Source organism: Acipenser ruthenus, chromosome 14 (genome assembly GCF_902713425.1).
Source record: "Acipenser ruthenus chromosome 14, fAciRut3.2 maternal haplotype, whole genome shotgun sequence".
Taxonomy (NCBI): Eukaryota; Metazoa; Chordata; class Actinopteri; order Acipenseriformes; family Acipenseridae; genus Acipenser; species Acipenser ruthenus.
In genome coordinates, this window is record NC_081202.1 from 33,029,623 (window position 1) to 33,042,094 (window position 12,472).

Below are 12,472 nucleotides of genomic sequence, written 5' to 3' on the forward strand. Positions count from 1 at the left end.
CTTATTTTGTGAGATGTGCTGTGACTTTATAGAATGAAACGGAATGTGTTCTGTGGTTTTACCTTTTCTTGAGCTGTCATTATAAACAGATTATTTTCATCCACAACTTTATTCACTCAGTTCTAGTATGAATGCTGTGGTAACACTAGATAAATTACAGTAATCTTCAGAAACATGTAGATGGCCTCAACTACTTTAGTTAGAAAACCAGAGCATTTCAGGATTTCATTTTTGGTATTTTAAAATATTTTATGTCAAAGATACCACTAGTTTAGATTTTTTTTTTTTGCTGGGAATTTGCTAGGAAGAAAAAAACAAAAACAAGGCCACATTTGGGGATAGAGGTATTTTTTTATTAACCATTAAGGTTCTGAAAAACAAACTACAACAAGTGCTCATAGTGTCTCTGTGTAAGTGGCTTTTTCAATTATAGCAAAGGGTCTTTTCATCACGTAGCGTACTGATGAATACAATGTATTGTCTGTTTAAACATAGCCTGGTTACCATGGTGAAGTACTGCCAAAAGCTATCAAGAATCCAGCAGGATTAAGGGCCCATCAGTTGGAAGTGTAATCCATCGGATAAGAGTTTGGAATTATTTTGCTTTGAATTCAGTTTAGGAGATTTCGGCTTCATTATCCTAATTTTCAATTCCATGCGAGCAAAGCCAGTGTACGTCACATGTTCTTCACAAGGTGTCTCAGAAAGCAGCACTTGACGGCAGTGTCAGTCTGTGCTTTGTTTCTGAGGCCCTGTCTCCCCGTTCTGTGTGACAAGAACGTCACCCTCTTACAAGCTAGATCAATGAATACGTGAAATTGTATGTCCGTTGCTGGAAAATGCATCCCCCAAGCAGCGGAATAATACAAACTCTTGAATCAACAGCGAAATACATGCAGACTCTATAACGATAGTCAACAGAAACCACATAACTGCCACCCACCAATCAGAAAGCTCCATTGCAGGGCACTGCCACACAGTAGATGACCATGGAATATTCAGATTTATAATCCAGGGTTGGCAATGGAAGGTGAAACAAGCAATGTGATTGGTCAAGCAAGGTTCCAGCTGTCCGTGTATTGGAAGGATACGTACAGTTGGAGCCTTATCACATAGAAATCAGTGCTCTGCCTCACAGAATTTACAGTACCGGCAGCCATCAAAAACACAGAAAGACACTTCTGCACATTATCCACCCCTCTCCGACGCAGACCTTGAGAAATGACTAAAATCTGAGACGGCATTGCATTTATTTATTTTCATCCCATCCCTCCGTTCTGCTAAAACAACAACAGCGTCTTGCACTGAGATTTCACTGGGCGTGAGCTGGGGGGGGAAAGATAAGGCAGAAGAAGCAGCAAGGAGCAGTTAGTAGGACAGAATGTGGTCACCGACTGGGGCCGACGCTGTCGACATCCCAGGGGCGGAGGACCCGGCAACCGGAAAGGATAGAAAAGAGGTCGTCGACTGGGGCCGACGCTGTCGACATCCCAGGGGCGGAGGACCCGGCAACCGGAAACGGGATAGAAAAGAGGTCGTCGACTGGGGCCGACGCTGTCGACATCCCAGGGGCGGAAGACCCGGCAACCTGAAAACACATATGAGGGTTAGACTTGAAAAGCCACCCCTCGGGAGGAGATGAGAGAGGTACCCAGCATTTGAGGCTTATGTAAGGGGCGCTCGTAAAACCCCTGATTGGCCGAGACATCACGCTGCCTGGGACCTGAAAATAAGGACAGAGCATTGAGGTTAGTATAGGACTCGGCACGAGTGACCACGTCCTGAAGAGAGGCAGAATAGAAGAGAGCCTCGAGTGAGATGAGCGCAGGAGCTGCGACAGGACAGAGTTTGGCCGGGGGTCCGCTCTGACTCACGCGGTGAGAACCCCTGAAGGTAAGGGAGGCGGCTGCCTAGCCCTGAGGTCGGGGAAGTGAGCCTCACTTGCCCCCCAAAGGATGGACCCCCGGCACCTACGAAAATTCCCACACCGTGAGACAAACAAGACAGAACATGCCAACGCATAACATAAACAAACAAACAAAAGACCAGAAGGACGAACAAAGGGGGATTAGTAAATTTGTTAATGGGATGTGACTGTGTATACTTGCCGCTCAGTGGAGAGGAAAAAACCCCTCGAAGCGAATTTAGGGGAAAACCTCAGGTGGCCCCGGCGAACAGGTAGCCCCCACTCCGGGCATGCTAGCAATTTTAAAATGGGCTGCTGCTATAACGAAGGGAGATGAATGGACGTAATAGTCTACTGCGGAAGAGGACCAGCGGCCCATGCTAAGAAATAAATAATAATAATAATAATAATAATGGTCTTGATCAGACTGTGATTGATGCTGGCTCTTGCAGCGGAGATAGCTGCACCTATACGAAATGAATGGGGAGAATACAGCTGAGGAGGGAGGCCTGTTCTAGAAAGGAGGGAGGAGAGCTGGGCTGATTAGGAGATTTTCGTCGCTGCAGGGAAGCTTGAAGCTGAAGAAACTGTGTATTCTGAGCTTCCGAGGAAGCCGAAGAAGGCTGTGAGTGATGTTGGCCCTCGCAGCAGAGGGGGCTGTGCCTACGGAATGATTGGGGGGGGGGGGGGGAGGCCCGCTCTGGAGGCAAGGTAGGTTGGAATCCAGTGACTAGTGATCCTAGGAGTGAGAGAAATCAATGAGGGGGTGAAGTAGAGGAGGGAGGCTTGCTCTGGAGGGTGGAAGGAGGGGCGATGAGAGATGATAGGAGCGAGAGGAATCAATGAACCGAGGGTCCTGGGGGGGGGGGGGTTCTTGCTGGGGAGATACCTTGATGATGAAAAGGGGCAGATAGGGGACTCTACTTGACAGCTGAATGGACTAACCACGTTGAAATTGATCCCTCTTGGGGGTATGACCGAATGGTGAAGTAAATCAGAAGCAGAAGAAACTGCGAGTTCTGAACGTAATAATCTACTGCGGAAGAGGACCAGCGGCCCATGGTCTTGATCAGACTGTGGTTGATGTTGGCTCTCGCAGCGGAGGTAGCTGCACCTATACGAAATGAATGGGGAGAATACAGCTGAGGAGGGAGGCCTGCTCTCGAAAGGAGGGTGGAGAGGTTGGCTGATTAGGAGATCTTCGTCGCTGCAGGGAAGCTTGAAGCTGAGGGAACTGTGAAGTCTGAGCTTATGAGGAAGCCGAAGGCGCCCGAGAAGCAGATGAGATACCTTGACGTTGAAAATAAGGGGCAGATAGGGGAATCTGCTTGACAGCTGAATTAACTGACGGCGCTGAAATGGATCCGTCTGGAGGTACACAACTGAATGATGGCGTAAATTAGAACTGTGAATTCTGAGCTCCTAAGGAGACCGAAGAGGGCTCAGATGCAGATGATCTCCATAGGTAGATCCTTGTATGGGGAGAAGCGGCGTTTCAGAAGAGTAGAATGAGCAAACTGAGAATGGTCATTGATGCGGACAGCGGGAAGGTGAGGCAGAAGGGAAGGCTCTTAAGAATCAGCTGTTAGGCAGATGGTCTCCATGAGGAGATCTTCGTAAGGGGACAAGCAAACTTTCCAAAGAGTAGAGATAAATGAATGGAGAATGTCTGTTGATATAGGCAGGCTGGAAGGTGCAGCAGGGGGAGGGGGGGGGGGGGGAACTTTGAAGATTCCGGAAAGAGTCAGACAAACTACTGGTATGGAGAGAATGGTGGGAAGAAAAAATCCCTAGCTGGACGATGAAAGCCATGATCTGGTTTGATTTGAAGGAATAGGATGAATCAGATTCTGGCACAGAATGTTTAAAACACTGACCAGGCTGTACAATATGAAGCTGTCGAAGGAGGGAGAGAGCTGCAGATACGAAATGCTGAGCAGATTGAAGGAGGTTACTGAGAGGATGATTCAGTCAAATGACAGCTGGTGAATCGGGGGGGGGGGGGGGGGGCACGCAGCAGACGGGACCAGTCGACGGAACTTGAACACTAAAAGTGGAGGCCGAAGGGGAGCTGGAACTGACAGTTGAGGTAGCAGCTGGAACCGACGAACATGTGTAAATTGACTGCTGGGGAAGCTCGGCACGCTTTGTGCTCCATTTACTGGAATGGAGGGCAGAGATGAGATGTTGACTATCCTATGTGTCAGTGAATACGGGATCGATCTGTGGTCTGCTACTATCATGTCTGCTTGAAATGGAAAAGGTGAACTCACATTGAGAGACTGGGTTTCACAACTCCAGTTATTCTCCTAGAGTGGAACTCCTTAACTCATAAACAAGACAGATTTCCAGTCTCACCACGTCTCTCACCATGTATTAATGCTGTAATATTTGAGAGGATGTGTGGACATATGAATAGATTGCTGAGAAAGACAAGCACCTCGTATTTTTGATTAGATGGGGATTAGCATTAGCCTTGACTGCGGAATGCTTCCACGATCTGCGTATTGGAGGAAAGCGGAAGCGTTGGAAGATCTGGAGTAGTGCAGGTCCAGATTTAGACTGAACTAAAGCAACTTGCATGCTAGAACAGTGTGTAGATCTGAAGAGGGAGCAGAGATCTGCTGCAGGGAGGAGCAATTAACAGTAGAGGATGGGATCTGCTGGATGGTGCAGAGATCTGAGGAAGTAAACAAAGAAGTGCTGTCAATAATGAGCGGTGGTCTGCTGTAGAGAGAGATCTGCTGAAGCAGTGATCTGTTATTGTGAATGGTGGACTGCCATTGGTAGAGCGTGGTGGTCTGCTGCAGAACGCCGATATCTGCTGAAGCAGGGATCTGTAATAGTGAATGGTGGATTGCCATCGGTAGTGTGATGATCTGCTGTAGAGCACAGACATCTGCTGAATGCGGTGGATATTGGACTGCGAGTTAAACTGATTTAGATGAAGCCAGAGATGGAGAATACATAGAGCTGAGGCTGCTGTAGAACCTAAGAGGATGAAGAATCCACTGCTCCGAGGCTGTTGAAATATCTATAGATTTGGTCAGGAGCAGTCCGCCTCAAAAGGGGCGGGGGGAGGGGGGTAAGAGTTGAAATTGAAGAATGTCATTTGATATAGATAGACTGAGGATGAGGCAGGATGGGAACTCCCGAGAATCCATCCGAGTGAGAACTGCGGGAATAGATAGAAAAGCTGTAGTGTCCGAGCTTTGCAGCGAAACCAAACTGGTTTAATGTATAGAGAGAGAGCTTGTGGTATTATACTGCCATCCAGAGGTTATGATTGGAATTACATCATTGACCTGAGTGAATCAGGGTATAATCTAAGAAGTTATTACGATTAAAATCCTTGTCTATGTAGAACAACATTTGCTTATTCCTTTAGATTTGTATAATAAATATTCTAGACATGTTTAGGACAGATAGTCATGAATGGAAATAAGTTAACGCAATATTTAGATGTTATGATTCGGCGCGTTGAATTCGTCTCTGCCAGTTGTGAAAGTGCAGCAACAGGAAGCCGGAAGATTGCGGTGCTGAGGCGCAGAGCACGCAGAGCCTGATGAAGCTGCCTGGTCACCATGACAACTTACCACTCCCCGCAGTCACTCAATAAGGGCGTTGCCGTGGTAACCATAGTCTGTGAGGCGCCGGTGGAAAAGTTACAGTACAATAGTGGAGTTGGAGAATGTTGTGACCAGTCGAGTCACGAGCCGCCGCTAGTTACAAATTGAGTTTAGAATGGGCTGGATACGTCTTTAAAATGTTGAACGTAGCTGATGGAGGTCCAGGGCAGGATCTTCTGATGAAACGGTAATTGTGCTGGCTCAGTGGGAGCGAGGGGAGGGGCGTCTGATTACAAGCGAGGAGTAAAGAAGGATTAAGCCGACAAAACTTCGTGGTAGAATTAAATAGAGCTAAGGTAAGGCAATCGCAGACAACGGGAATGTCGATGTCATGTCGAAGGAGCTTGGAAGTTTAACGGAGGACCAGACTTTCTGATAAAGTTGCAGACAAGTTGAGTATTGAAGCTACGGTTTGGACGGCTATGAAGCCGAGGTGGAGACCGGATGGAACAGGAAAGAGTAACGTTGGAGCTCTTGGAGCCGAAAAGAGAAGCTGACTGAAAAGAAAGATCACCTGAGCAGGTAAGAAAATGATTGATAATATCTTGGCAGCGATGTGCAGAGAAACGACCTGCGTGAGCGAGGCAACGAAGTTTAGATATTAGAGGTGAAGCACGAAACGACGGCGTCTAAGCGTTTGCTACAAAAAAACGAAACACTAGACAGAAAAGGTGCAGGTGATCAGGTCTTAAATAGTAAATAGAACTAATTAACTGGAGATTAGAAAATTGAAAGATTAGAGATTAGCAGCCCCCCCAGCTTCACGCCCCCCGAACCTCGCAAGCTAACATAAAAAAAAATGAATTAAGAGCCATCTCAACTCCACCTCCTGATGGATCTTTTCAATGGCAATGTACAATTCAACACATATCAAAAATAAATATTTACTTACTTTGCATGTTTCAATTAAGTGACCGTGCTCATCTTAACTTAGTCTGTAGTTCGAAGTTATAAATGGGACTACTTTTTTGGTACACTATGGGAAGAACTCTTTAAAGTGATGAGTCTGTGGTCAACTCTGGCTATGAGACTGAAGATTTCTACACTCAGTGCCCCTGAGCGAGTTTGAGACAATGATCTCTGAGGAACAATCATTCATCCTGCCAGAACAGTTGAAACACATTCCCATATCAATCAGTGTCAGTCTTGCTGCCCTTTCACCCTAACCAACAGTGTCCTTTATGCTCACCTCGTAATAGAAGCTGCTTGACTATCTCTTATAGAAGTCTCCCATACTAAAAGAATAGCAAGGTGTAATAAAGTACAGGAAAGCATGTCATGGTAAAGAATTGTCAGGTATAGTAAGCATATTAATAAACATGGCACACTTGGGTAAACTATGGACAATGGGAAAAGCATGGGTGAAACTACAAACACCCCGTTGTAAACTTTGAAAAGGGATAGTGATGTAACCCTCCGTGCAGTAACCTCTAATGGTGTCAGTATGGTGTACCTTCTAAACTCCACAGCCAGACAAACTAAGCATGTGCCTAGGGCCCGAGCTCAAGGGAGGGCCCCAAAACGGATAGGTTTTTTGTTTGTTTGTTTGTTTGTTTTACATATACAGATTTGACTGGAAAAACTTCACTCACTGACATTCGAACTGAGGAATGTATCTCCAATTTAAATTGTTCTGACAGGTGTTTCGCAGATTTCTGTAACATTACCCCATAGAATTCTGTATCCTCCATGCTTGTGCAGATGCAGTTTTTAAAAGATCGCTGGACGTGCACGCATGATATTCCTGTGCCCGAGCCCCGTTGTGTTCTGCCATTGAGTTCTGCTGCAGCTTGCAACAAATATTGTAAACAAGACAAAACTAATTGTGTGGCAAAATAAAACAGCACATTTAATACCACTGATTTTCTAAACATACGTACGTGCAGCCTCCTGCGTTTCTCAATACATGAAACCCTTGATTAAGGTAACCTTATACAACACATATTTCAGGGTCATAACAGCTGGTGAACATGGCACACGTGCCAATATATGTATTATAGTTGACTAAGTAACAGAGTATTTAAGGGGTTAAAAGTTGTTGTTGAGCTGTGCTACAGGATTTAACGTAGGCTTCAGTTTTTTCTGGTTTTATTCTGAAATGTATTTAGCACATCCCCTGCAGTTTAATTTTCTGTCAGATTCAATCAGTCGTTCATAAAAGCATCAAACTGAGAATTATACCGGTTGTAAAAGGATGGAGCGCTAGTTATAAAGGCTAGAATGTATATAGAGGGGTGTGTGTGTGTGTGTGTGTGTGTGTGTGTGTGTGTGTGTGTGTGTGTGTGTGGCTGTTTGTGTGTGTGTGTGTGTGTGTGTGTGTGTGTGTGGCTGTTTGTTCAGGGGTAGGGGGCTCACAAGTGTATGCTTGCCTAGGGCCCAGTGATGGGTTAATCCGGCCCTGTCCACAGCACAGCATTAAAAAGGAATCAATTTCATCAAAGCATCACTTTTCCTTTTGAAATGTGATTCTGTATGTCTGTAGGTTACTGTGACTTAACTATTTTGATCTGACAAATAGTTTGTGTGACTAATAGGAAAGAATAAGGTTTTGAAAATAAAACATGCTTTTATAGTGTCTCTCTATATTAACAATACTACTACTACTACTACTACTACTACTACTACTACTAATAATAATAATAATAATAATAACATTGGCAGTACTCCTACTACTATTTTGCTTATATTTAAAACACATTAAGAACATATGTACATCAATATATGGATATGTGATGCATATACAGTATGTAACATATAAAACTGTATACATTGCATATACTTACAATATATTGAAAATATGTGTTCTTTCCGTCTAGGAATCCCCGCAGGTGCTGTGTTGCTCGCCCCTCCTATTTATCATAAAGCTCGTTAAAGCATTTACATCACAAAACCACACAGGTGAGTTTACATTTGCATTCTTTACCATTCAAACAACAGGACAGGTAGAGTAGCATGTCACATTTTAATTCCTTCCAGGACGTGCGTTCTATTTCCTTATGTATGTTAAACCGAAACTCACTTTTCATGCTTTATCTGTCTGTCTGAGTCGCTACAAAAGTTTTTTTTTTGGGGGGGGGAGGAGGACAGAGCACAACAGCCGTAACAATTTGAGCAGAGCGCATGCGTGAAAGCTTTTGGACGTTTCTTTTTAATCTACTGAATAGTTTAGCAGAAAAAAAGACCAGAAAGTATTTTAAAGAAAATATTTCGTATGTTAGTAAAAAATAATAATAATAATAATTATAGTAATACAAGGCTCCACATTTGTAAGTGTACGCTTGCTAATAAGCTCTGAGTCGTGACGGATAGTTTTAAAACTTGATTTCAACAAGTGGCTCTTTTTCTTGAGTTAATACGGTAAAGCTTTCTTCTTTTGGGGTCTCGTTTTGTCACAAAACAACTTGTAACTTAGACATCAAGTTTGGGTGCAATAAACGGGACTTGACAGTTTGCGGTAAGTACTCTAGTTTTGCTACAAAAGTGTGAAAGTAAGTGTCACAGTCGTGATATATCTGTGCAGTGAAGTATTTCGTACGCACTGACTTGAAAATGTAAAATACAGTGTGCAGTAACTTCACAAATGTACCGTGCCCGCTTTGTACCTGTGTAACGCAAATGATCCACTCGAAGTTGATGGTAATCATTATAGGGCGGATAGTCGCAGAACTTTAACCCAAAAATGAGTTGAAAGTCACGACATCAAAGGAAATGTTCCCGTGGGAAATTGAGACAAACTTTGTTTCGTTTTGTTGGGGCATGTAGAGACAGTAGCTTGATTTACCTGGAAATTAATTAATTTTACACCTTCGGGTACATTACGTTTGGGTGTACCTGTGCAAGTATTTCCTTTATAAAAGTTTACCACGGTAATTTGCATTTTCCCCGTTTTGCCAACGGTTATTCTGTGCATATACCATAGTTGACGTATGATTTGCAGTGTTCACCTGTGCTTTAACCACGCGTTCGCTATTCATTATTACACTTTGCTGTGCTTTTACTATGGGAGACTTATAGCATACCTGTCAACATTGAGTTTTCGAAATAAGGCAGCTTATGTAAACTGAAGTGAATACCTACATAAGACAAAGGCAACAATTCCACTTTATTACTGGGTAGAGTGGTAGACTGTGATACAGTGATCCTTCTAATTGCTTTGAAAAAGAAAAATATCAAACAGAAAAACAACCATGAGATACTTAATAATCCAATTCTCTCTTGACCCCTGTGGTTCTTATTGCACTGTAATTGTTGGTGGCTAATTTGGAAGCATCGACAAGTCCACTGTAGTTGATTTTGCAGGACAGCAAAGCATACGCAGTTGGGGTTGTTACTTTCAACACACAACAAACCTAAAGGCTGAGCTTGGTACTGCACATTGACCTTGTCATCAAAGGACGAGCTATGGTATGAGGTGAAAGTAACACAAAGTAAATAATACAATACAAACTCAATTATAATATATAATTATAATATAATGCAACTCAAAAAAAAAAAAAAAAAAGAAAAACACTCATCTATTAACAACAAATCAGCATACCTTAAATTGAAATTAAATTCACTCAAGGACAAAAAACAGCATACTTTAAATTGAAATTCACTTTCCGCTAGGGTGTGCAAGATCTTTATTTGAACTGTGTAACTTTTGCTCCACAGTTTATTGAAATACTTTTTTATTTGAACTGTGCACAGTTGCAATCACAGCTAACTTTAGTTAGATCCCAAAACTGACACTCAACAGATGAGTTCTTGATGGGGGCTCCGAGCTTTACAGGAGAACCGGGCTGAAGTTAGTTACTTATTCCTGATTTGAGGGCTGAAGTTAGTTACTTATTCGCACAGTTATGTATTGAATATTAGCTCACATTCTAAGGTGGAAATCACGTAGATACTCTGGAAGCTTGAGCATTTCTCTTCAACAGAAAGTAGATTGCAGAGTGGCACAAGTAGGCATTCACAGGCTATGCTGTGAAATACACATACCATCAAATCAGTATGAAGGTCACTCTTGAAATCAGGACTTAAAGGATGTGTTGCAGTAAGAATACCTCTGTTAAGAAAGAGGAACAAGACTAAAAGGCTAAAATATGCACAAGGACACAGAAATTGGACTATGGAATAATGGTCAAAGGTGCTTTGGACTGTTGATGGATGGACAACCACACCTGTGCCTTCTGCCAGTTCTGTCAATTCAACGCTTGTCTTCTTTCTATTCCTTAAGGATATTATCTTCAAGTATTGCTGATCCTCGTTAGACAACTTTTTGGGTCTTCCAGTCCTGGGTTTGTCAATTACAGATGATGTTTCTCTGTACTTGTTGATTATGCTTCGGATACCACACCTTGAAAATCGAGTGATGCAAGCTATTTCACTCAATGTTTTTCCTTCTTTATGCAAGTCAAGGTTGTTATAATAGTAGAAAACACTAGTGGAGGCTTTTAGTAAATTGTTGATGCTCATAATGCATCAGAGTAGAAAAATGCAACATGTCTGAGACTTTTGCACAGCAGTGTTAAAAAAGTAAAAATACATAACATGGTATTGCAGCGTTATTCATTGCACTGCACATGTGGTGGATCAATAATCCCACTGTAAATAACATTTCATTGTCAACTATCTTCTATCTTAAACGAATACACGACTGCTGTATATAAACACATGTTATTAATCCATTTTAATTTCTAAAGCAATGTTGATGCTGACATTGTAATATAATTATTTGTGTGACACTACAGATTTGCTGAACTAGTCACAACATGTAAAGGTCTCTGCATATGTATGTAACTTTTTTGCTCTCTGTTTTTCTTTTGGCAATGAAAGATGTTATTGAAGCGCCAGCTTTCTGAGTCACTGGCTTTTTGGTGTTTTTGTGATCTCTCGTGCTTACCACAAACATCACCATTCTTACTACCATGTCCAACCTCTAAAATCAGTCCTGCGGTGTTTACAGAAACTATGCTTTTTCCAATGTTGTTTAGGATAATGTAAAAATATGTTGCTGCCCAAGAAGCTTGAAATTTACATTCATATTTTATTTATTTTTTATTGGGAGGGTTTATCGCATGCCTAGCCATTGTAGATAGTCAAGTATGTTGAGTGCATGACTGGCACAGGGCTCCTCTGGGCTCTAAACCCTGCTAGGTACAGACGGGTATTGCAGTAACCACACACCGGTCATGACTTTTGCAGAAATGAAAGGTTTGCTGACAATACAGGGGTTTAACAGGAGAGTTTTTAGTAAAATACTGGAGAAAATCTGTCCTGGTGTTGTGCCAAATAGTGTAATTGAAAGAATAGTGTCTAATTTGTAGTCAGAACACATGCGCAGTCATGCGAATTCATCTGTGCATGCCTGGAATATTTTTTCCTCTGTCTTTGCCAAAAACTGTCACCTTTTCGTTTTGAATCATTACATGAAAATGGAAGAACTGGTTTTAGAAAACATTTACATTTTTTTTAAGTGAGGAAAATACCCAAATGATTGCTGCAAAAACCAACAAAGAAGTTTAATAAGGTATGTAGACAAGTTCTTTTGGAAGGTAGCAAAGTACAGTATTGAGAACTGTGTTACAGAGCCCACCACATTGGTCTGCAGATTAGTCTTCAGTTATCCTTTACCCACCAGATTAGTCGGCCGTTTTTCTTTTAATAGTTTTACACCTTAATGAAAAGTTGTGCTTATCATGATTCATAGAAAACTGGTAAACTAAAAGTAGTTACTTATAGTCACCACAGTGTACGAAAATAAATCCTAAAAAACAATGTTAGAAAAACCCAACGTTTGATCAGAAGCGACACTGAATAAACATGTCGATTGAGAAACCCTTTAAATTAAGAAGAGGAAGCAGGGGTGAAATTCTCAACAAAAAAAGTGCAGGTACTCCTAAGCACAGCTGGGTGTAAACATTTTAAAAAATGAGACAATTTGAGTGCCAATGAA

General features: G+C 42.4%; 1 protein-coding gene across 2 annotated transcripts in view; it reads left to right on the forward strand.

Annotated features, from left to right (window-relative positions):
- The first annotated feature begins 8,640 nt into the window (after nt 1-8,640).
- LOC117419812 (rho GTPase-activating protein 8-like) overlaps nt 8,641-12,472 on the forward strand; it is a 43,740-nt gene continuing 39,908 nt past the window's right edge. For both annotated transcript variants that reach the window (XM_034032998.3, XM_034032999.3), the window contains exon 1: nt 8,641-8,989. The gene's annotated coding sequence lies outside the window, so the exon portion shown is untranslated. The remainder of the gene's footprint in view (nt 8,990-12,472) is intronic.